General features: G+C 47.2%; 1 long non-coding RNA gene across 2 annotated transcripts; it reads right to left on the bottom strand.

Annotated features, from left to right (window-relative positions):
• Positions 1-4,419: 4,419 nt before the first annotated feature.
• Positions 4,420-22,198, bottom strand: LOC124252500 (uncharacterized). Of its 2 annotated transcripts, none has more exons than XR_006891970.1 (4): positions 21,995-22,198; positions 9,765-9,846; positions 6,820-6,911; positions 4,420-6,358 (listed from the first exon to the last, which is right to left on the bottom strand). It is a non-coding gene; the product is annotated as an uncharacterized LOC124252500 (long non-coding RNA). The 2 variants fall into 2 exon arrangements; XR_006891971.1 differs by lacking the exon at positions 21,995-22,198 and adding an exon at positions 21,138-21,205.
• Between the last annotated feature and the right edge of the window lie 1,639 nt (positions 22,199-23,837).

The following is a 23,837-nucleotide window of genomic DNA, read 5'->3' as shown; positions in this document are numbered from 1 at the left end:
CTTTCATTTGTCTCCAGGTATTTTCTGATTTTTCCTTTGATTTCTTCATTGACCAATGGTTCTTCAGCAGCATGTTGTTTAGTCATCACATATTGGTGACTTTCATAGCCTTTTTCTTGTAGTTGATTTCTAGTTTCATAGCATTGTGGTCAGAAAAGATGCTTGATATGATTTCAATCTTCTTAAATTTATTGTGGCTTGCCTTGTTTCCCAACATATGGTCTACCCCTGAGAATGTTCCATGAGCACTTGACAAGAATGTGTATTCTGCTGTTTTTGAATGGACTGTCCTATATATATATTTATTAAGTCTATCTGATAAAATTGGGCATTGAGTTCTCCTACTATTATTGTGCTGATGTCAATTTCTCCCTTTAGGTCTATTAATAGTTGCTTTATATACTTGGTCCTCTTGTGTTAGGTGCATAAATATTCATAAGTGTCAAGTCCTCTTGGCGGAATGCCCTTTTTATCATTATAGACTGCTTCTCTTTGTCTCTAATTGTCTTTTTTATCTTGAAGTTTGTTTTGTCTGATATAAGTATGGCAACACCTGCTTTCTTTCGCCTGCCATTTGCTTGGAGTATTGTCTTTAATCCCTTCACTCTGAGGCTATGTTTGTCCTTACAGCTGAGATGTGTTTTCTGGAGGCAGCATATTGTTGGGTCTTGTTTTTTAATACATCCTGCTGCTCTGTGTCTTTTCATTGGAGAATTCAATCCTTTTACATTTAGACTCATTATTGATATATGACGTCTTAGTACTGTCATTTTATCTCTTGTTTTCTGGTTATTCTATATTTCCATCATTTCTTTTCCCTTGTATTTCTGACTGCCGTTTCAGTTTGGTGGTTTTCTGTGACAATTTTCTCTTTATTTTTGACTTACGGCTCTGCTCTGATTTTTTATTTACTGATTATCATGTTTGTATAAAAGATCTCATAGATGATAGCCCATTTTCTGATAGCCTTTTATCTCCATTAGCCTAAGCAAGTTCTACCCCTTTCCTCTTCCTCTCCTGTTGTTGTCATAAATTATTCTTTTGTGTGTTGTGAGTTTGTGACTAAATTGAAGTGTTTATAGTTATTTTTGATGCTTTCCTTCCCTTTGTTTTTTATAATTTTTTACTGACCTATTCTGATAGCTGCAATTTCCTGATTCCTTTATCTCCTTGCTCAAGGTTGTGTAGACCTTTGCTTTTTTGTTATAGGTAGGAGGGCTTCCTTCATCATTTCTTGTAAGGGAGGTCTTATGGTAATGAACTCCCTCAGCTTTTGTTTATCTAGGAAAGCGTTTATTTCTCCATTGTATCTGAAGGACAGTTTCACTGGATAGAGTATTCTTGGCTGAAAGTTTTTGTCTTTCAGTATTTTGAATATATCATTCCATTCTCTCCTAGCCTGTAATATTTCTGCTGAGAAATCCACTGAATGCCTGATAGCTGTTCCTTTGTGGGTTCTTTTCTTCTGACTTGCTGCCCTTAATATTTCTTCTTTGTCATTGACTTTTGCCAGTTTTAATAATAAATGCCTCAGAGACGGTCTTTCCACATTGATGTAATTAGGAGTTCTATTGGCTCAAAGTACCTTTAAGTCTAGTTACTTCCCCAGGTTTGGGATGTTCTCAGCTATTTCTTTGAACAAGCTCTCTGTTTCTTTCTCCCTTACTTCTCCCTCTAGAATACATATAATCCTTATGTTGATTTTCCTCTTTGTGTTAGATATTTCTCAAAGAATTTCTTCATTTTTGTCAATTTTAGTTCTCTCTCCTCCTCCACCTGAAGTATATCTATATTTCTATCCTCTAAATCACTAATTCTGTCCTCCATAACATCACCTGTATTTTTCGTGGATTCTAGATTTTTTTTTTGCTGGGAAAGATTCACTCTCAGCTAACATCTGTGGCCAATCTTCCTCTATTTTTTTCTCCTCAAAGCCCCAGTACATAGTTGTATTTTCTAGTTGTAAGTCCTTCTAGTTCTTCTATGTGAGCTGCCACCACAACATGGCTGACAGACAAGTGGTGTGGTTCTTTGCCCGGGAGCCAAGCCAGGGCACTGAAGCAGAGCTTGCTGAACTTTAACCACCAGGCCATCAGGGCTGGCATTAGACTTTTCTTAAACCTCATTGTGTTCTTCATATCCAGAATTTCTGTTAGGTTTTTTTTTTTTTTTTTTTTAGGGTATCAATCTCTTTGGTGAAGTATTCCTTCTGCTCATTAATTTTATTCCTGAGCTCATTGAACTATCTTTCTGACTTGTCATTTTCTTTTTGCTCTGCAGTGTTAATGTAGTGCTTCATGGTGTTTGATCAAGTGATCCTTTGCCAGCACATTTGTGGCAGTATCAGGTCACAGATTCCGCTTGCCACCACTGGGGGGCAGGCAGAAGGTGTGTTTTCTGATCCCACCCCATCTGCTGGAAGTTGTGCAAGTCGGGCTGCTCTGCATTCACTTGGGCTGGCCACAGCCACTCTGTATGTTGCGCTCACACGGGCAGGGCCTCTGCACTAGGTGGATGGGTCAGGCACCATATTCAGGGCCTCTCTGCTCAGCAAGGCATCAGGTGAGCTGCTGCACACTAGGCAGAAGGGGAAGCAACACGGGGGCTGAGCCACCACTCAGTGGATCCCTTGGGCTGCTGTGCTTTGCGAGCAGGGGTGCCTTCTGAGCATGTGGGATGCCTTTCACCTGTGCTGCACTAGCAGGGGAGCCGCCCACGTGGAGGCTGAGTCACTGCCACTTGGTATAGAGCATTCCCATGGGTGGGGATGCCGTGGCACGTTGGGCACTCCAGCAGGACAAGCTGCAACTCTGAAAGCATTTGCACAGGTCAGGCTGTCCCTGCCTATTACAGCTGGGGCATGGCTGCTGTGTGAGTAACCACAAACTGGCTCACTGCCACCAGGGAAGGGGAGGGTGTGCTTACTTAGTTCCACTGCCTCCCAGGGATCCAGTCCACCCACCTTCAGATGTATAGCTGCATGGATCTCTCAGAAGTCCTGCTGTGCTGTGCAGGGGATCCTCTGCTGGTAAGTGAACGTCCATTGGTTGTAACTTAAAGGAGAGAGACTGAGGGAACAACCCACTCCACCATGATGCTGATATCACCTAAGTAGAATTTTTAATAAACATTTATCTCTGGCACCAAAAAACATTAAGAAACAATATATCTTTACAAAGAAAAATCACATTTTTAACATATTAGCACTTAGAAAAGATCATTTTAAAATACAACAGTATAGCAAGAAAAATTTTAAAGATGAAGTGCATGGAAGATATCTGACAACAAATGTGTCAGACCTTCATAGAAAAATATATAAAATTGTACTGAAAGACATTAAAGAAGAGCTAAATAATTATAGATAATTCATGGCCTGAAAGATTTTTTTTTGAGGAAGATTAGCCCTGAGCTAACTACTGCCAATCCTCCTCCTTTTGCTGAGGAAGACTGGCCCTGAGCTAACATCCGTGCCCATCTTCCTCTACTTTATATGTGGGATGCCTGCCACAGCATGGCTTGATGAGCAGTGCCGTGTCCACACCCAGGATCCGAACCGGCGAACCCTGGGCTGCTGAGAAGTGGAGCATGTGAACTTAACTGCTGCGCCACCGGGCTGGCCCCATGCCTGAAAGATTTAATGATATAAAGACGTTGATTTTACTAGTACTGATTCAATACAATTCCGGACATGATCTCAATATGATTTTTTGTGGAACTTTTTGAAAGCTTATTGTTAAATTTATATGGAGAAATAAAAGGCCCAGAAGTAATAAACCACTCTTGTCGAAGAAGTTGCAGGAACCTGCCTCTCAGATATTAAAAATAGTACAAAATTATTCAAGATGGTGCCATATTAGTCCAGGATTAACAAACTGCCTAGAACAGAATGGCAAGCCCAGAAACATAAAACCATGCACACAGAACCAACTTACGGGAGCTGACCTCCTGATTCGAGCTCTAAGAAAATTGGTTAACTACCAAGGGAGAAATTAAATTGGACCCCACCTGACACTACATACAAAAATCAGTAATGGATAGAAAACTATTTTAGAAGACACTTTAGACGAATATTTTATAAACATTTTAAAGAGAAGAGAGTAGAACATAAGGTGGAAATTTAAAAAAAAGAAAAAAAAAAGGACCTTAACTAAATTGGAGTCAGGAAGGCCTGTCGGGGAGCTCTCCTGTGCTATCATTAGTCATGCTTGCATCCCTGACAGGAAGTACAACTACTTTATTTTATTTATTTATTTTTTTTTGAGGAAGATCAGCCCTGAGCTAACATCTGATGCCATTCCTCCTCTTTTTGCTGAGGAAGACTAGCCCTGAGCTAACATCCATGCCCACCTTCCTCTACTTTATACATGGATGCCTACCACAGCATGGCTTGCCAAGCAGTGCCATGTCCGCACCCGGGATCTGAACTAGTGAACCCTGGGCTGCCAAAGCAGAACGTGCGAACTTAACCACTGTGCCACCAGGCTGGCCCTGAAGTCCAACTACTTTAATTCCAAAGATTTCTCTTCCCACTCAGCAACAGCCCAGCCAGTGAAATGCAACAGCCCAGCCAATGAGAAGCCTTTGCTGCCCTGAACTGTTACTTTCTTCCAATGAACTTTTGTTCAGGACAGCCCCACCCTCCTCCCCTCCTTCACTTTCCAGATTTGCCTATGGTTTGCCGTGGCATGCACTTCTGAAATTGCAATTCTTTGGGCTATTCCCAAGTGAATTCATTTTGAGGGTAAAATAACAAGTGAATATGCTTTTTAAGTTGACAATATTTATGACTGCATGTTATTGTCCAAACACAATTAGCCAAAGACCACTAGGGACAAAATGTATAGTCTGACTAAGTCAGGTTTACCCACTCATTGCAATGAAGGAGACCAGACACCTGAGGAACCATGGGGCATCCCACCAAACAAATGAAGACATATGGATTATTATATGATTTGGGGAAGAGAATTTAGGTGAAATTTAAATGAAGTACGGTCTGAGCTGCTTAATGACAGGGATATGTTCTGAGAAATGTGTCATTAGGTGATTCTGTCATTGTGTGAACATCACAGTAGTTACATGAACCTAGATGGTATAGCCTACTACACACCTAGCCAAGATGGGACTAACCTTATGGGATCACCATTGTATATGCAGTCAGTTGTTGATTGAACCATCATGATGCAGTGTACAACCTCAGTATTTTGACAGGCTCAAGGTAAAGTGATGCTGTGAGTTAAAATATATCTAATAGTTATGAGACAGTATTTGGAACTAAGTCAAAATTTTAAAAACCTCAGATCAAACCCCACGTAATGTAGCTGAAGGGCTATTTAGAGGGATATCTATGGCCTTAAATGCTTATATTCAAGAACACAGACTGAAAAGTAATGAGTTACATTTCCAACGTAAGGATAAGACACCAATAGAAGCAATCCCACCTTTATAACATTTATAAGCTTCTCTCTCACTCTGAGGTTCCCTGTTCAGAAGTCAAGTGCTAGTGGAAGGCTTCCCCACACTGAAGATATCCACCGAGTTGCTCACGTGAGATGGATGAGGCTTTCCTATGCACTTCCATTCCTGGGCTTCTCTTCACTATGAGTTCTCACATGTTTCCTGTGGGATGAGTGACTACTGGAAAATCTCTCACAGTCATTGCCATAGCACATCTTCTCCCCTGTGTGTGCCCCATTGTGGGCAACCAGGCCACAGCTCCTGTTGGAGGCTTTTCCACAGTCACTGCATTGGGGGAGCTTCTTCCTAGTATGAGTTCTCACGTGCACCATCAGATGGAAGGTCCTGATGAAGGTTTGGCCACAGTCATCGCAGAGATAAAGTCTCTCCTTGGTGTGCATTCTCTTATGCAGGCCCTGCTCCTGATGAAGGCCATTCCACAGTGATTGCATTCACACGGTTTCTTCCAAGTCTGTATCCTCTTGCGTACAGTGAGGTTCAAGCTGGATCTGAAGAATCTCCCACATCGGTTACACTCATGGTTTCTCTCCAGTGTGAGTTTCCATGTGCATCCTAAGGGACAAGTGATGATGACCGACAGGTTTCTCACACTAAAAACATTCTTAGGTTTTCACATGAGCATGAGATCACGTGTGGATCCTAAGGGATAAAGGATAACTAAACACTTCCCCATGTTCTTTACATTCATTGCATTTCTCTCCTGTGTAATTTCTCTTCAGCAAAATAATATTAGAATTCCTTTTCATGGCTTTTCCACACAGATTATATTCATGGGGTTTCTCTCTGGGTTGAGCTGGTGCCTGTTGATTAAAGGATAAGTGGTAACTAAAGGCTTTCTCACTTTCATTGCACTCTGGGGATACTCCCTCACAGAAGGTCTGCACTGCAAAAAAAAAAAAAGCAAAAGCAAATTCCTACATTAGAAGTTGCTACCATTTTCTGGCCTGGGTACTGACTCTGCCCTGTCTGAGCTCTTCCCAGCTGAGTGAGGAAAATGCTCCACTCCAAGCTTCCATCATAGCCACGACATTCATGAGGCTTCTTATGTATGGATTTTTTTCCTGATAATTTTTTAAACAAAAACTGAATTGTGTGTCAATAATCACTATGTGAGTCATATTTATGAATATGCTTATTTGTGAGAACTCTGTGAATAAATTTTGAAATTGGTTTAGGATGTTCCCCAAATTCATGATACTAAGATACTATCTCCTGAGACACAACTTTTGGGTGATGGCCACTGCCTCAAGTGTGCCCCCTAGTGGTTGTGGGGCTTTTTTCTTTCTCAGGGAAATCCCAGACTTCTACTGCAGAGAACCAGCAATAAGCCCTCATGAGCCTTACCCTTTTCCTACCAGTAGATGGTTATTCCCGAACTTTATTCTGCTTTGCAGTAGTCTCTTTGGTTTCAAGACAAGAATTCCGGTCTGAAATGACTGGAGGGAGAGAAAACAAATATTTAAGCTCTTAGAGAAATAAATGATGAAACAAAGATGATTTTTTTAAAATCCAGGCCCATGTCAATTTTTTTCATATACTAAGCCAAAACATAAGAAGTCAATGTGACAGGGAAGAATGCGCCAGCAGTTAAAGACAGACTTCAAGGATTTCAGCAATGTGAAGAATTGGACAATGATGGGAACGGGGTGGAAATGACAGATGACTTGCTAAGAAATGATTTCATCAAAAATGAGATGGCTCCCCTTTAAGGAAAGCATCCTAGGAGCTTGTTTGGAAAAGTAGGATTTTTGAGAAGTACACTAACATTCTGCCTCCACTGTTCCCAATTTTTTAAATCTATAGATCCCGGACTTCAGGGGCAACATCCAACTGGACTTCAAGCCTTCAGCTAGCCCCCACCATCTGAACTGACGATGAGCCCATCTCTTAATCTATCCTGGTGCTCCTGTTTCTCCTGACTCACCAGGATTTTGTCCAATCTAGGGGAGACTGATGAGCAACCAAGGACCTCAGTTCAGTCCTGAATAGATTTTTCCTCCAACTATAACCCCAAGTTTTACATGTCTTACTGTCCCTACAGCATTTACTTGTGCCACTAAATGTAAATGTACAGTTTTACCACCCTTAGATTCTATAATTGTTTAATGTATTCTACAATGTATAAAATAGCACATTCTTATCTTCACATTTCAAAAATCTGGTCATAAGGCCAGCATGTACTTGAGTATTTAGTGGTAGAATTTTATAGAGTACAATATACAATAAACCATGAAAAAAATGAGATGGCTGCTAATAATCTGAAAGAGGGAACTATCAGGAAAGCACAGTTTGGGAACAATGGGAAAGTGGACAGATGAATAGCAGGGCCACATTCCAATAAAACTTTATTTACAAAAGAGGAAATGTTCTGGAAAGAGGAAGCAGGACAGAGCTTTCTCTGGGAGCAAAAGAAAGCAGGAAAGAAAAGAGAGAAGGAGAGGAAGGGAAGCTGAAGCTTTTTTTTGTTTTGTTTTGAGGAAGATTAACCCCGAGTTAACTACTGCCGATCCTCCTCTTTTTGCTGAGGAAGACTGGCCCTGAGCTAACATCCGTGCCCATCTTCCTCTACTTTATATGTGGGACGCCTGCCACAGCATGGCTTGCCAAGCGGTGCCATGTCCACACCCAGGATCCGAACCAGCGAACCCTGGGCTGCCGAGAAGCAGAACATGCACACTTAACCACTGCACCACTGGGCTGGCCCGAAAGCTGAAGCTTTGATAGTAAACTCACCGCAAGTGGCCTGAGATGATTTCTCAGACAAAATGGTATTTTAGAAATTCCCTGAAGGGGATCTTCTTGCCCAGGGCTCACCTGCACAAGTGTCTTGCAGAATTCTCCTCTCCATGGTCCTCAGCACCTCCTGCTCCACCTGGGTGAGCAGGTTGGGCTGACGGAGGTGATACTCTGAACACAGAGAGACACACAAGGTGGCAGGATGTGCAGGGACAGAAAGGAAACTTCCTGTCTAGATGTGGCTAACACTTTCAGAGGATGGGCACGTGTGACCACACTAACAGTGACACACTGGTACCCAGGACCCAAAACTCAAACTCCCTCACATCAGGCCCTGCAGGGACCGGGGGTCCTCAGAGCCAAGCTCAGAGACACACTTCAGGAGCACCAAAGCTTATACTCATGAAGAAAATAAAGTCACCATAATGGATGAATCTTCATTCTCAAGGGGAAGACTCTAGACTAGGGGCTGGTGACTACAGCCCAGGGGTTAGCCACTTGCTTTTGTAAATAAAGTTTTATTGGCTCACAGCCCTGCCTGTTCATTTCTGTACCATCCGTGGCTGCTTTTGCACTACGTTGGAAGCACTGAGTAGTTGTAACACAGACTCTGTGGCCCACTAAGCTGAAAATACTTCCTCTCTGGCCCTTTAAGGAAAAGTGTGCCCACTCCCACTCTGCATTTTTGCTTCTTAAGGGTGGACCACATCTCTTTCATCGCTCTTCCCAAGACCAACAACAGCTCCCAGAATTGAACAAGTGCTAAGAAGTATCTGCAGCAGAATCCTATGATGAAGAGGTGAGGTCGGCCTCACTGACTGAGACCAGCTTCCCAAAGTTCTCCAGCATCAAGTCTCTGTACGGGATTTTCTGAGCAGGGGCCAGCAGTGCCCACTCCTCCTGGGAGAAGTCCACCGCCACTTCCTCAAAGGTCACCAAGTTCTAAAGCAGCATACACACGAGGGCTTAGCCAAGACCCATCTCCATCAGTGTCCCAGGAGGGTGGGGGATGAGGCCGAAGGCATCCGAGGATCAAGGAGCAGTAAGTTCAAGTGAGGGACCCTGCCCTCAGCTCTCTCCACTTGCATGCCCTCAGCAATCTCGACCAGCCTCGTCGATTCATTAACTCTTCAACACGATTGAACTTTTCTCTCCACAACCAGTCTATGAACACATACAGCCTGGGTGCCCTCAGTCAGGCACCACACCACCCTGAGCTCATGGCAGCCTGAGAGGAATACTTAGTAAATGAACGAGGGATGTCCCCAGGAATTCCTGAGACAAAGTCATCTCATTGCCTTTCTTGGTTTTCTGTCACAGCCCTGAAGTAAGTACTGAGCTAATAAGGACAAGGCACTGAAAAAAATTCATAAATACTGAGGCAATGAGAGCATTCTCTGGGAAGTCCCTTGGCCACCATTAGAGACTAAGAGTCCTGAGGAACTGTGGGGAGAAGTCCTGGATGGGTCTGAGGCTCCAGACCACTGGAAGGAGACAGACCCACCCACAGGGAAGGGAGACGCCATGTTGGAAAGAGGAGGATTTCTGATTACCTGTGACCAGGTCAGCAACCCTGGAGCCATTGCTTCCTCCTTCACATTCCCCTCCAGCAGACAGAGTCATGAGCAGGCACAGCTAGAGGACACGAGAGGGGTCATGAGACAGGTCATGCCCTAGATTCTAGCCTGCACACTCACACAGCTAGCCCGCACACAAGCAAAGCACACATCTGCCTGCACACAGGTCTCCTAAAAGGCCACGTCAGTCCTGTCTCTCCCATGAGAGGCCTGGGGCTTGCTGCCCACGAGGAAGCCTAGAAACTCCTGTGACTGCTGAGGGCACTCACGTTCAGAGAGGTCCAGCAAGTCAATGACCAAGAGTATAAAACAAGTACAAGGAATACCGCAGTACTAGCCCCCAAACACATCAAACTCTAAAAGGCACCAACACTGACATGCGCAGACCCGGGGGCTCCTGGGCTCCACTCCCACCTAGTCTTGGCCTTCGGGAGCCCTGGAAGAAGAGAGTCTTGGGGAAATGAAAATGGCCAGGCTATGATCTAGCTCCAAGAAACCCTTGTGGGTGCGGCTGGAGCTTGGCAACTGGGGCGTCTGGGTAGGAAAGTGCTGAGAGAGGGTGGCAGAGGGACCAGGAACTGGGTCAAGACCAGGGCAGCCAGCCTGGATCCTATCTGGATTCACACCTTGTGACTGGCAGCTTAGTGGGATCGCTTTGTAAGAAAAGCTTTCTGTTCCTGTTTATATTTTTTAAGATCACACTGGCAGCTGTTCACAGGCCAGAACTGGGGAGGGTAAGAAGAGAAGCAGGGGGGCAGGTGAGGGGTGGCTCCAGGGTCCAGGTGAGAATGGGGATGGGGAAGCCTTGGGAGATGGGAGGAGCAGCAGAGACAATTGCAAATGGCTAACATTGTCAATGCAAAATAACCAATAACCATTCTATGGATAAGAGAGAGGCGAGTTTTACTGGAGCCAGGGTGAGGGTTACAACCCACGAAGGCAGTTTCCACAAAGGAAGAAAGTTTTCCAGAGAAGCATGATTTTCAGTACAGTATTACGTCTTTTTAGAACAAAGAACATACATTAAACACGCCTAGGATACACATTCATCAAAGTTTCAGAGAGGGATTCAGGTGTAAATTAGCAGGTCAACATGACCATGATGCCAGGAAAGGGATTAATACGGGCATTACTGAGGGCATTAAGATGGGGCATAGGCACAACCAGAGGCACTCACAGCTCACTGGTACAGCTCTCTGGTACACTCACTGTGTACCAGGGGACTTTGGGGAGAAGAAGGGAAAAAAAATGGGGCATAGATGGGGAAGTACGGGCTCTTACCTTAAAAGAATACATTCTTGTATGTGTGTGTGAGGAAGATTGTCACTGAGCTAATATCTGTGCCCATCTTTTTACGTGGGATGCCAGCACAGCATGGCTTGACAAGTGGTGCTAGGTCCACCACCAGGATCGAAACCTGCAAATCCTGGGCCACCAAAGCAGAGAGCGTGAACTTAACCACAATGTCACCAGGCTGGCCCCAAGAATGCACTCTTTACTTTAATGGTTAAAGCAGATGTTTAATGTATGTTTGACAGGCCATAAGTGAGCCTTCTTTAGTTCAAGCTGAATCAGTTCAGAATCCAAGTAGCTAGCTCATATACCTCAATACGTGAAAATCTCCTGTCAATATGGCACACAGTTTGGAGGAAACGTCAAAGGATTTGCTAGGGACTTAGACTGGGATGGAAGAGGGGAGAGGGAAAGACACGCAGCCAGTGAGAGAAGTTAGAGAAATCAAGGAGGGATCTGGTTTTTATACAGACAATGTTGAACTTCACAGCCGGCAAAGGAGCCCTGTGCTCCTAGAAAACTAAGATGGTAAGAAATCCCCCCAACCCTTTTGTGCTCCAGGAAACGGCTGTCTGCCATTGAAGCCGGGTACCTGAGGGTTACTGTAAATATTCAACAAGAGCTTTGACATTGTTCCCAACACAGACATAGACGAAAAGAAGTTCTTGTCAACTCGCTGTTTTCTTGTTTGACCTGAGGGGTGACTCAAGGATTTATGAGCTTGTTTTACAAAAGAATGCCTTCAGGGACTTTGTGATCACCAGATAACCAGCCCCCTCCCCTCTGCCGCGACTCCAGAAGTCAGGTTGCCCAGGGGCTTATCAGGAGTGAAAGAAACACAATTGCCTCTTTGTTTCTCCAAAACTCCTCCTGCCAAGCCCCTTAGCTCTATAAAGCCCCTGCTTTCTTCTTTTCTGAAGGCAGATTTGAGAGAACCTATCCTCCCACCTTCTCATTTTAGCCAATTTGAATAAACCTTTCTCCATCTTCAACCACCAATGTCTCAGTGATTGGCTTACTGCAGTCAGGCTCATGAACTTGAGATTAAGACATTCAGTATCACAATGAAACACCCTTCCCCCATGACTTAGATAAGTCTCAGGATGACCCCTCCGTGACAAGGCCAGGCACAGACTGTCCAAACTCCCAGTCTTTGTCTCATGGATGAGTAGCTGAACTGCTCACCCCTCTGAACAGCCTGGAGCAAATGCCTTCACCAAACTTCAGTGTGGCTTCTCTCCTCCAGGGCCCCTGAACTTTGGCCCCTCCTTCGGTGTTGGGACACAGAACACCCTTTACCAGCCCCTCACTGCCAATCAGCTGACTCCCTAATGACTATCACCCCACCCACCCATGTCCCACTTCCCAGCCTTGCTGACTCTTTCCTATCAAAGAAAAGCTCTTCAGGGCCTGACCCTACGGTGGGACTGCTCTGCCTACAGCAATAGTCTTCTTACAACACTAATAACCAGTAGCTGGTGGTGTCCTCCCTTGAGAGGGGAAGATTAAGGAGGGGCAAATTCCTTCACGGTGAGGTTGTGCAGGGACAAAAAAATACATATATACATATACTATAATATGTGATAATTAATATGTATGTATCATAGTCAATATCCTTCACATATATATATAGCATATTTTACATATAGCATATTTTCCCATCAAGTTAAAAGGGGTATGATAGGGCAGAGGGTTTTTTCGTGAGAGGCATAGCAAGGGCTCTTTTTAGCCTCATGGAAATGACAGGAGTTGGGGGAATAATTTCAAAATGTGGTAGGCCAGCAGGCCGAGGGAAGGCCTCTACGGACGTCTCATCTGGGCTCCAGGTTCAGGCAGCCACATGTCCCTCAGCCCTGGTAGGCAAACCATCTTAGCCACAGATGACAAAGGATGACCAAAGGCCAGTGACAGCTGGGACTGTGCTGGGGCAAAAAAATTGGAATTTATGTCTATAAAAATTTAAATATTCCTGTGCCTTCAACCAGCAACTCTTAGTATTTTAACTAAGAGAAACCCTGGCACCTGTGCAGATACAGAGATAAATAGACAGGTGTGTGTCTGTGTGTGTGTGTTTTTAAGTTTGTCCACTATAAAGTGTTCACAATGGGTAAAAACTGGAACCAACTAAACTAACCCTACAGCGCACCAAGAAGTTAAAGAATTACCTACGAGGGACAATTATGGTATTTAAAATAAAAAGCTGACATAGATCTATAGGTAAAGTATAAACATACTTACATAATTTATAAAATATCTATGTGCAGAGAGGTATGTACATGCATTCAAAATGACTGGGAGCGCGCCGGCCCCATGGCCGAGTGGGTAAGTTCACACACTCTACTTCAGTGGCCCGGGGTTCACCAGTTTCGATCCTGGGTGTGGACCTACACACTGCTCATCAAGCTGTGCTGTGGTGGTGTACCACACAGAACTAGAATGACCTGCGACTAGGACATACAACTATGTACTGGGGCTTTGGGGAGAAAGGGGGGAAAAACTGATGGGGAGGCAAAGAACTTGAACAGACATTTCTCCAAAGAAGACACACCAATGGCCAATAAACACAGAAAAGATGCTCAACATCACTAATCATTAAGAAAATGCAAATCAGAACCATAATGAGATGCTACTTCATACCCATTAGGATGACTATTACCCAAAGAAAAAAGAAGAAATAACAAGTGCTGGCAAGGATATGGAGAAACTGGAACCCTCATGCATTGCTGGTGGGAATGTGAAATGGTGCAGCCACTGTAAAAAACAATATGGCAGGGGCTGGCCCCGTGGCCGAGTAGTTGGGTTCGCACGCTCCGCTGCAGGTGGCCCAGTGTTTCATTGTTTCGAATCCTGGGCGCGGACATGGCACTGCTCATCAAACCATGCTGAGGTGGCATCCCACATGGCACAACTGGAAGGACCCACAACGAAGAATATACAACTATGTACCGGGGGGCTTTGGGGAGAAAAAGGAAAAAATAAAATCTTTAAAAAAAAAAAACAATATGGCAGTTCGTCAAAAAGCTTAACATAGAAGTACCGTATGATCCAGCAGTTCTCTTTCTGGGTATATACCCAAAAGAATTGAAAGCAAAGGTTCGAACAGATATTTGTACACTAATATTCACAGCAGCATTATTCACACCAGACAAAAGGTAGAAACAGCCCAAATGTCCATCAACAGATGAACGGATAAACACAATGCATATAGTTACAATGGAGTATTACTCAGCCTTAAAAAGGAAGGAAATTCTGACACATGCTACGACAAGGAGAAACTTTGAAAACATTATGCTCGGTGAAATAACCTAGACACAAAAGGATAAATGCTGCCTGATTCCACTCATAGGAGGTTCCTAGAGGAGTCACATCCACAGAGACAGAAAGTAGAATGGTGGGGGTAGGGGCTGGGGGTGGTGGATGGAGAGTTAGTGTTTCATGGGGACAGAGTTTCCGTTTGGGAAGATGAGAAAGTTCTGGAGACGGATGGTGGGGATGGTTGCACAACACTGTGAATGTGCTTAATACCAGCAGAAAAGTACCCTCAAAAAAGGTTAAAAGGTAAATTTTACATAAAGTATATTTTACTACAACAAAAAAAGTCTGCAAGGCCACAGTGCTATTCGTAATACTGGGTGGGGGTCTCTGGAGAAGAGGGTGACACTGTTTTATGTGCACTTGGCAGGGGGAATGTAAAGGGAAAGGTTGACCTTTTGACCCTATGGTTTTCTGAATGTTAAACATCAAAAACAACACATCCATGTATTCCTTGTGTCACTGAGAAAAATTACACAGTCAAGTACAAACAAAAATAATGTCTGTGGCCGAAGCCTCACCCCTGCACACAGCTAATCTCACTGCTCAAAGTGACTTCCGCCATCTCACCCACCCACACACACCAAGCGCCCACCACCAGGAGCCCTGGCAACGACATCCTCTACATCCACTCGTTACTAACCGCTGACTCACATTTCATCTACTTCCCATCTTTCTTTCCAACCAAAGCAAGAGCTTTTTTAATTATTATCATTGTTTTCGTTTTGGTGAGGAAGACTGTCGCTCAGCCAACATCTGTGCCCATCTTCCTCTGCCTTGTATGTAGGATGCCGCCACAGCATGGCTTGATGAGCGATGTGTAGGTCCGCGCCCAGGATCTGAACCTGTGAACGCTGGGCCGCCAAAGCAGAGAACATGAACTTAATCACTCAGCTACAGGGCTGGCCCGAGAAAGAGCTTCTTTAAATCAAACATCTACGGTCTTATGAATGCATCCATATACATTATCTTATCTTTAGGAATAGCCTGAAGCAAAAATTGTTGTGCATTACGAAGGCAATGTTATTATAAGTTGCATATAATATGCCGAAGATGTGGCTCTCACCACCCCCCACCGAGAAGATTCCAATGTTTTCCAGGCTGGTTCCTTTGACCCCTTGTGTCTCTATGCCTTCTGGTTAATAAGGCTCTATGAGGTTAACAGAATTCTCTCAAGGAGGAAAAAAGCGTTCAGATCTGATTATGCCTCTTCCCTGCTTAGGAACTTCTAGAATGCCTCCTACTGGAAACAGCACAAAGTCCAAATTCCAAACTCAACAGGGGGGACCCTCCAACGTCTGGCTCCAGGTAGCCTTTCCCACACCTCCACTCTCCCCTGGCAGGAATGCTTGCTGAAGGATTCCAGGAGGCAGACCAAGGTCCTTCTGGTCTCAGTGCTGGGTTGTGGGGCAAAATTCCCTCCCGAGAATTTGCAAACACAAGTCCACCCTCCCATGGTCCAAATTCACACCACCTCATGCAGGGAGCTGACATGAGCACACGCACATCACCTCTGCAAAAACTCAGCTCCCACCAGGCCACAGAAGATTCCCACCCATGGGGGTTCCCAGGAGCCCACAGCTGACGTAGAAAAGCAACGTAAGTCAAGGAGGCACTAGATAATAAAAGGGAGCCCGTTCATTCATCAACATAAATGCAAACAGCAGAAAGAAGGTATGAGCACAGGGAATGTACTAATGAAGAGAAAAGATAATCTATCACAACCATGCACGGATCCAAGTCAGGTTTAGTGCTTTTTGAAAAACCAACTAGTAATTCCAATTAATGGAATTTACAACATTAATAAACTGAAGGAGAAAAATCATGATTGTGGAAGTTAAAAAGGAAAACTTAACTAAGGTGGAGTTGGGAAGGCCTGTAAGGGAAGTTCTCACAACCTATCACACGTCATCAATTACACCCAACGGGAAGAGAGGGAAGCTTGCATCTGAGACAGGAGTAAAACTACGTCGCTACTGATGGAAGATTTCTCTCCCCACCCAGCAACTGCCCAGCCAATGAGAAAGGCCACAGCCCAGGTAATGAAAAGCCCTTGTAGCTCTGAACTGTTATCTTTCCCCAATGGATTTTTGCTTTAGAACAACCTGTCCCTCCCCCCCATGCCCCTTTCTTTTTTTTTTTTGGTGAAGATTGGCCCTGAGCTAACAGCTGTTGCCAGTCTTCCTGTTTCTGCTTGAGGAAGAATGCCACTGAGCCATCTGTGCCAATCTTCCTCCATTTTTTGTGTGTGGGACACCGCCTCAGCATGGCCTGATGAGCGGTGCCGTGTCTGTGCCCAGGATTGGAACTGGTGAAATCCTGGGCCACTGAAGCAGAGCATGAGAACTCAACCACTTGGCCAAAGGGCCAGCCCCTCAAATAGCAATTTTAATTTAAAAATTTTTTACAGGATACAAAATATACAGAAAAGCCAACTTTAATGTTCTACGTGACACACATATAAATATTTCAGTGCCATTCCCATGGTGTCATGTCTTTCTTGTCCCTGAAGCAGGCCCTGTGCCAAGTTCAGAGTAAGCAAGTGACATAGTTTTGTTGTTCCAGTGAATAAAGTGGTGCCAGCAAAGGAAGCCCACGTGCCCCCAGTGGAACCAGACAGAGTCAGCAGGTCTGTGGGGGTGTCCTAGCCACAGGGACAAGCAGCTACCTCTGGAGTCCCCCAGCCCAGCCATCTCCACTCACAGGGAGGGGATGGGCCCCATGCTCCCAATTCATTAGACCCTCACCCCATGGGGACAGTGAAGGGGAACTTGTGTGGTACGGGTGGTAATTAATACTCTCCGTTCAATTTCTATACGATGAACACTCAACACTCTCACAGACACAAACACACAAACTCTACCTGGATCTATTATACACATGTAACACACAGAGGCACAGCTATAAATATGTTTTAAACCACTAGTTGCTCCGTGCAACAATAACGATGATGATGATGCAACTCCACGTTCAAACGTGGCATCGGGAGGAGCGGCTGCTCCCAATATCAGACTTGTGACATTGTGATGGCAGGAGGAGAATGTGGGGGTCGTGGGACTGGGGGAGGGGGGTGGGAGGGATTTCAGAGCAGGTCAGTGCCATGCTTGGCGAGAAGAGCAAACGGCTGGATCTGGGGTCCACGTTCCCCACAGTGTGAAGACTCGGGGTCCCCATCATAGGTAGCAGGGCGGGACAGGGAAAACAGAGTGGCCTCCCCAACCCAGGTCGCTGATACCACACTCAGATTCTCTCCCCTGGGACTCTGACCAGCCTCCCCAGCTAAGAGATGGGCTCAGGCTTCAGGGTTCCCATGAACTGCTGCGAGGGGCAGGAGGCCCAGCCGCTGGCCCAGGATCCTCATTAGGATCGGCTCAGGAGGGGCGGAAGTCAAACCTGCACCATCCGAAGCTTCTGGCATGAACACAGTGAAACCAGTAGTTCCCATTGAGATTAGGCAGCTAGGAACTAAAGGGTTTTTTTTCTTTTTTGGCAATTACTGGTTATAGCTTTTAGCTGTTTAACCCACCCATTGTTAACTGTGCTGCTTAGGCAATAGGCTATCTGACTCCACTAGGCTCCCATAGATAACATCTCCCTGGAGCCTGGGTCACCATGGTAACGGGTGTGTGAGCTGTTTTTCAGGAATTAGAAGCACTTGTCCACTCGAGGCCAGTTGAGACCACCAACTCATCAACTGGGCCACCAACTCATCAACTGGGCCCGCACAGATGTCTGATAAGTGACCTTTTGATGTCAAGAGGCCAAAAACTCCACCCTCAGCTCATGCTCACACCGCCATTATGGGAGCATGCATCCTACGAAGAGGCACCGAGTCTGACTACGCATGCGCAGATCAATTCCCTCACCTCTCCTCCCCTCCCATCACCTCTCCCCACATTTCAGACCACCTTGCCCCCATCCCTGAGTCCCTATTTTCGGGGAAGCGGATTTGAGGCTCATGCTCTCGCTTCCTCATGTGGCTGCCTTATGATTAAACCCGCTCTCTGCTGCAATGTCATCTCAGTGTTTGGCTTTCCAGGCAACGGGCAAAACCGAACCTGGTTCGGTAACAACTCTGTGCGGAGAGAGCATAGCTGGCTCTTTTCCCTTTAAACTCCCGTTTTCCTCCTCAGTGGGCAAAATGGGACCCAACCAGGCAGCCGAGCCCAAGCAGCCTGACTGCAACGGCATCCCCTCCTTGATCTCTGGACATCCTGGCTCCCTGGCTTCGGCCACCTCATATGCAGTCACCCGTGGGCCAGCTACTCAAGGCCACGCCCTCCTCGCAGCCAGAGGCCGGTTAATGTAGAAGCAGAGGTGGAGGCAGCCAGGCTGAGCAACCCAACAGCCTAACAGCAGTAATTAACATGGACGTTGCCTGAGGGACTAGGGGTGGGAGAGGGGGGCCCTTCCAGACCCTCAGGCCTTAAACCATCCCTAATTCCTGGTTCTTGATTCCCCAAGGGAAGAAGGATTCAGCGGAAGGAGCTAGTACTAAGCAGGGAGGCGAGGGTCTGGTTTCTGGCTCCCAGGCCCTCTCGCATCTTCCCCACCCTAGGAGACCACCCAAAACTATCTGCCTTTCAGGCAGAACTTGTCCTAGGCTTTCCCAGCAAGAAATGGAGGTGGCACCTTCCCCTCCCCCTCCATTCCCCTCCCCTCCATGCCCAGGTGTCCTGGGCCCTCCCAGGTTACACAACTGTCTCTGAGCTGCCTGACCTTCTCTATCCCCAGATTTTCTCTTTTCTCTCTGTGGGAAACCCAATTTGCATCACTAGGTACAGCCCAGCCCCTGGGGAGAGGTGGAGGAAGGCTGGAGCCCAGAGACAAGAGAGCAGGGACTCTGGCAGTCCCAGGAGAATCTCCCAGCACCGGTCCATTTGGACAGGACCTCCTCTGATGCACTGGGTTGGGGTGGAGGCACCGGCTGGGTGCTCAGGAGAGACCCTGGGGCGGCTGCAAGATGACGCATAGAGCTTCGGATCCTTTGTTTACAGACATACACTGGAGACAACACTGATAAATTTCCGCGGAGGAATTTTCATGGGGAACTTACTTTTCACAGCTTGGCCATCAAATCTCTTTAATTCCTCCACTAGTTTTCTATACAATGCAATTACAACAGTCATAAACTTTCATCGCCCCCCTCCTTGCCCATTTTGACTTTGTCTACATCAATTCATGAATATCAATTCCTTTTCCTGTGAATGCTTCATTCCTCCAACACCATTTGGCCCCATCTCAATAACCGGCGGCTTGGGATGGAAACCCGCCCTTGACACAGCCTACTCCTCACAGATCTCATCAAAGAATTCTGCCGAGGACACTGAAGGTCAGGACCCCTGAGCACATCCCCACCTACTCTGTTCCCTCAGCTTCCCCCTCACGGTCACAGATTCAAATGTCACTCCCTCAGAACTCTCCCCACCCGCTTATAGCCAGTCCCTCTAATAACCCCACTCATTTTTCTCATCTCCCTTGAACTGAGGAGACTTTGTCATTTTCGTAACTATGAGAACAGTACTGTATATTTTATTTATGTATTTATCACTTGGACTGCATACACAACCCTAGCACAGGCACACAGTAAGTGCTCCTTATCTTTTAGTAAATAAAGGACTGAGTAAGTGAGGGAGCAACCCAATCCTCTCCTCGCCACTTCCTATGCCTCTTTCAAATCCTTTTACTTCTTTCCCATTCCACATCCTAAATCTAGCCTACGTTACGCTGTTCCTAGACTTATTCTCCTGATGCCATGCCTTCTCTATGCTTCCTGAAGTCCATTCTCGATCCAGGAACCAAATCCATTCTCAATCGAGTAGTCTGTAAGGACTGATGGAACTGGACTTTGTTAATGACCAGATCACTAACCAATCAATGAGGTACAAGTCTAGCCTCTGGCCTGAGGATCCAATCTCAAGCCCATGTATGAACTACAAACCCAGTCTTACCTCATCTAGCACCAATGAACTCTTCAAGACAATTCACCTCATCTTTCCTTTTCCCATAAACAACCCTGAGCCCCTCTCCTGTAATCACGACACTATTTCGGTTTCTGCCTCAATCTATGCTCCCCAAATCGCAATTCTTTGATCCCAGAGAAACTCATTGCCTCTTAAACTGGCTGCTTCTTTTTAAATTTTTCATTTATTTATTTATTTCTTGAGGAAGATTGGCCCTGAGCTAACATCTACCACCAATCCTCCTCTTTTTGCTGAGGAAGACTGGCCCTGAGCTAACATCTGTGCCCATGCTCCTCCACTTCCTAGGTGGGACGCCTGCCACAGCATGGTTTGATGAGCCATGGGTAGGTCCACACCAGGATTCAAATCGGCAAACCCGGGCTGCCCAAGCAGGACATGCAAACTTAACCGCTGCGCCACCAGCCAGCCCTTAAACCGGCTTCTATTTTTGTTAGTTGACACTGTCCACAATATAAACCACCAGTATTATTCCCGAAACTTTTAAGAAAAATTCTTATGAAAAACGCAAGGTGTGCGAAATATTATTTTTGAAACAAGGAGGCAGCGTTGCTGAATTTCCTCCAGAATTACTTTTCCTCCAATTTCTCATTCCTGAGTTTTTAACCTCACTGAAAAAAAACCCCACACGATCAAAACACAGCTCTTTGAACGTTAGTAAATTCGACTTTCTGCTACTAACATCAGGAAGGCGCTGCTTCCTCCTTTACCTCCTGGAGATCCGTATGTTTTTAATACATACAGTTTCATGTATTTCACTCACAATTTATGCTTTAGCTACAAGTATACGCCTCCAAACGCCGTTTGAATGATATCATTAGGCGATCCCTGCGGCGATCACAGCCTCTGGAGAGGGGAGCTGACCTGGGAAGTACAGAGGCGAACAACCTCACTTCAATTGTAAGGCTTGTTACTTACACTCGCACTTAGTCTATTTCCTTTTATTTTCTTTATTACACTTATTTACCGTTACCCTGGAATCTTAAGAATTTTCCCAAATGAATTTATCAAAAATAAAAACTTTTTAAAAGTTTTATGATATCCTCACCTCAAGGATGTTCACAGAAGCCAAAGTCACGGGTGAAGTTCTGTTGCATAACAGAAAGGGACCCCCTTGATAGAAACTTCGCCGGCGCGTCTCACCCCAAACGCCGACCACATCCCCAGCTCACGAGGACGGGAGGACCGAGCGCCGCGCAACGCCAGCGCGCCTCCAGCCCCGCGCTGACACCGCCCCCAACGCCCGTCTCCCGACCCCGCCGGGACCCGCCCCCCCATCTCCCGCCCCCGCGGGGACCCGCCTCCCCCACGCCCCCGCCGGGTTGTGCCCCCAACGGCCCGTTTCCCGCCCCCCACCGCCCCATCTCCCGCGCCCCCACCGCCCCATCTCCCGCTCCCGCCGGGACCCGCCCCCACCGCCGCGTCTCCCTGCCCTCCCACGCCCCCGCCGGGTTGCGCCCCCAACGGCCCATCCCTTCGCCCCCGCCGGGACCAGCCCCCACCGCCCCACCGCCCCAGCTCCCGCCGAGATGCGCCCCCCACGGCCCGTCCCCTCGCCCCCGCTGGCACCCGCCCTCCTCCCACGGCCCGTCTCCCGCCTCCCGAGTGGCGGGGCCGCACCTGGAGCCGCTGGGCGGTGGCCGAGGCCGACGCCGAGAAAAGCCGGGCGCCGTTACAGGGGCGGGGGCCGCCGCCTGGGGACGCGCGCTCCCCCGTGGCCCGAGGCGTGGACGCGCCGACGGCTCGGGCGCGGCCGCGTCCTCTAGTCTCGGGCGAAGTCCTCGTGTCCTCCTGCGGGGACGCGCTGGGGCCCCCGCCCGCAGGCTCCGCCAGGGACCTCGGGGGCGGCACCGGGCGGAGGACGGGGGGCGGGGCCAGGACGGGGCGGGGCCCGTGGGCGGGGCCTCGCGCCGGCTCCGGACTGCCCTGCCGCCGGAGGCTGGAAGATGCTTCTCTCCGGGCTGTCGCAGCCGTGTGCAAGGACGTGGCCTTCCTCGCTGCGGTGGACAACGGGCACATCCCTCTTCACCAGTCTTCACTGCGAACCTTTCTTGGCCGTTTTCAGAAGTCTTTCAGTATTATCTTTGAACTTGTCTTAAACTTCTGTGTTAATCTTGGGACTGTTGATTTTATTTAAATCTTTCCGTTTTTATACGATTAATTGTAAAGGACTTTTAGACTTTCTATAGGTACATACATGTTTAGATCTTTTCTATATTTATTATTTTTTACTTTTACTTTTATGTGGTTACCGTCATTTCCCTTAATAATGCTTTTCCTTTCATTTATTCATTTAATGAATACTGAGCCGTGCCTTCACAGAACTTTTATTTCAGTTGGACACTACGATGGTGGAACAAATACACAAGAAAACCTGTCATCTCAGTGCCACGTCGGAATATTTCTAGTACATTTCCAAATTGGATTTGGTGGAAATTCATTTTTTTTAACTTTTAAAAATAAATACAAGGACTTAGAAGACTAGGCCAAGATGGCGCCGTGAGTAGTCCTCTTTGTCTCTCGCCCTTCGAGTCTACAATTATTTGGACACTTATCGCTTGACAAAGGATATCCAGACAGCATCTCAGGACGTCTGAGACACCCACGCGACTATACATCGGAAGGCGGATGGACTTTCCTCCGGGAGGATGTGGAAATAGGTGAGGGCTCTCCGACCCCGACGGGCAGCCTGGTACCCGCAAGCGGCTTTCTTCCAACGGACGCCCCCAGAGGATCCACGCACGTCTAGGGCAGGAGCGAGAACACAACAGAGGAGCGACGGTGGAAACAGGTGACCAGAACCCTACCTAAACCCCCTGCAATTACTCCTAAACGCAGAGGGAAACTTTGGAGTTGCACACCTGAGCCCGCGGGGAGAGTCTCTCCCCGCCATTGGCGGGGGGATCCAGCCTGGTGCTCGGGGCACCGGGAGGGTCCCAGAGAGAGACACGGAGGGCACGGAGATCTCCCAGCTGCCGTTGCCCACCCTGTGAGGCTAGGGATTGCCAGAGATCTCGGAGAGGACCGGGGCCGGGGGAAGTTTCAAAGGCCGGTTCTGCGACCCGGAGGGGAAGCGCCGGAGCTCCACCCGGGCAGCAGACAAAACTCCCTGTCTGCCATTGGCAGAGGGGCCACGCCCAGCATTCACGGCTCCGGCAGAGGCCAGGAGAGAAGCCCTGAGAGCGGGGCGACCCCCAGCTGCCGTTGCCCACCCCGTGGGGCTAGGGATTGCCGGAGATCTCGGAGAGGACCGGGGCGGGGGGAACTTTCAAAAGGCCGGTCCTGCGACCCGGAGGGGAAGCGCCGGGGCTCCGCCCGGGCAGCAGACAAAACTCTCTGTCTGCCGTTAGCAGAGGGGCCACGCTGAGCATTCACGGCTCCGGGAGAGGCCCGGAGAGAATCCCTGAGGGCGGGGCGACCCCCAGCTGCCATTGCCCACCCCGTGAGGCTAGGGATTGCTGGA

This window comes from Equus quagga, chromosome 14 (assembly GCF_021613505.1).
Source record: "Equus quagga isolate Etosha38 chromosome 14, UCLA_HA_Equagga_1.0, whole genome shotgun sequence".
NCBI classification, from domain to species: Eukaryota; Metazoa; Chordata; class Mammalia; order Perissodactyla; family Equidae; genus Equus; species Equus quagga.
The sequence above is the reverse complement of the archived record's forward strand: the minus strand, read 5'-3'. Positions and strand labels throughout refer to the sequence as shown.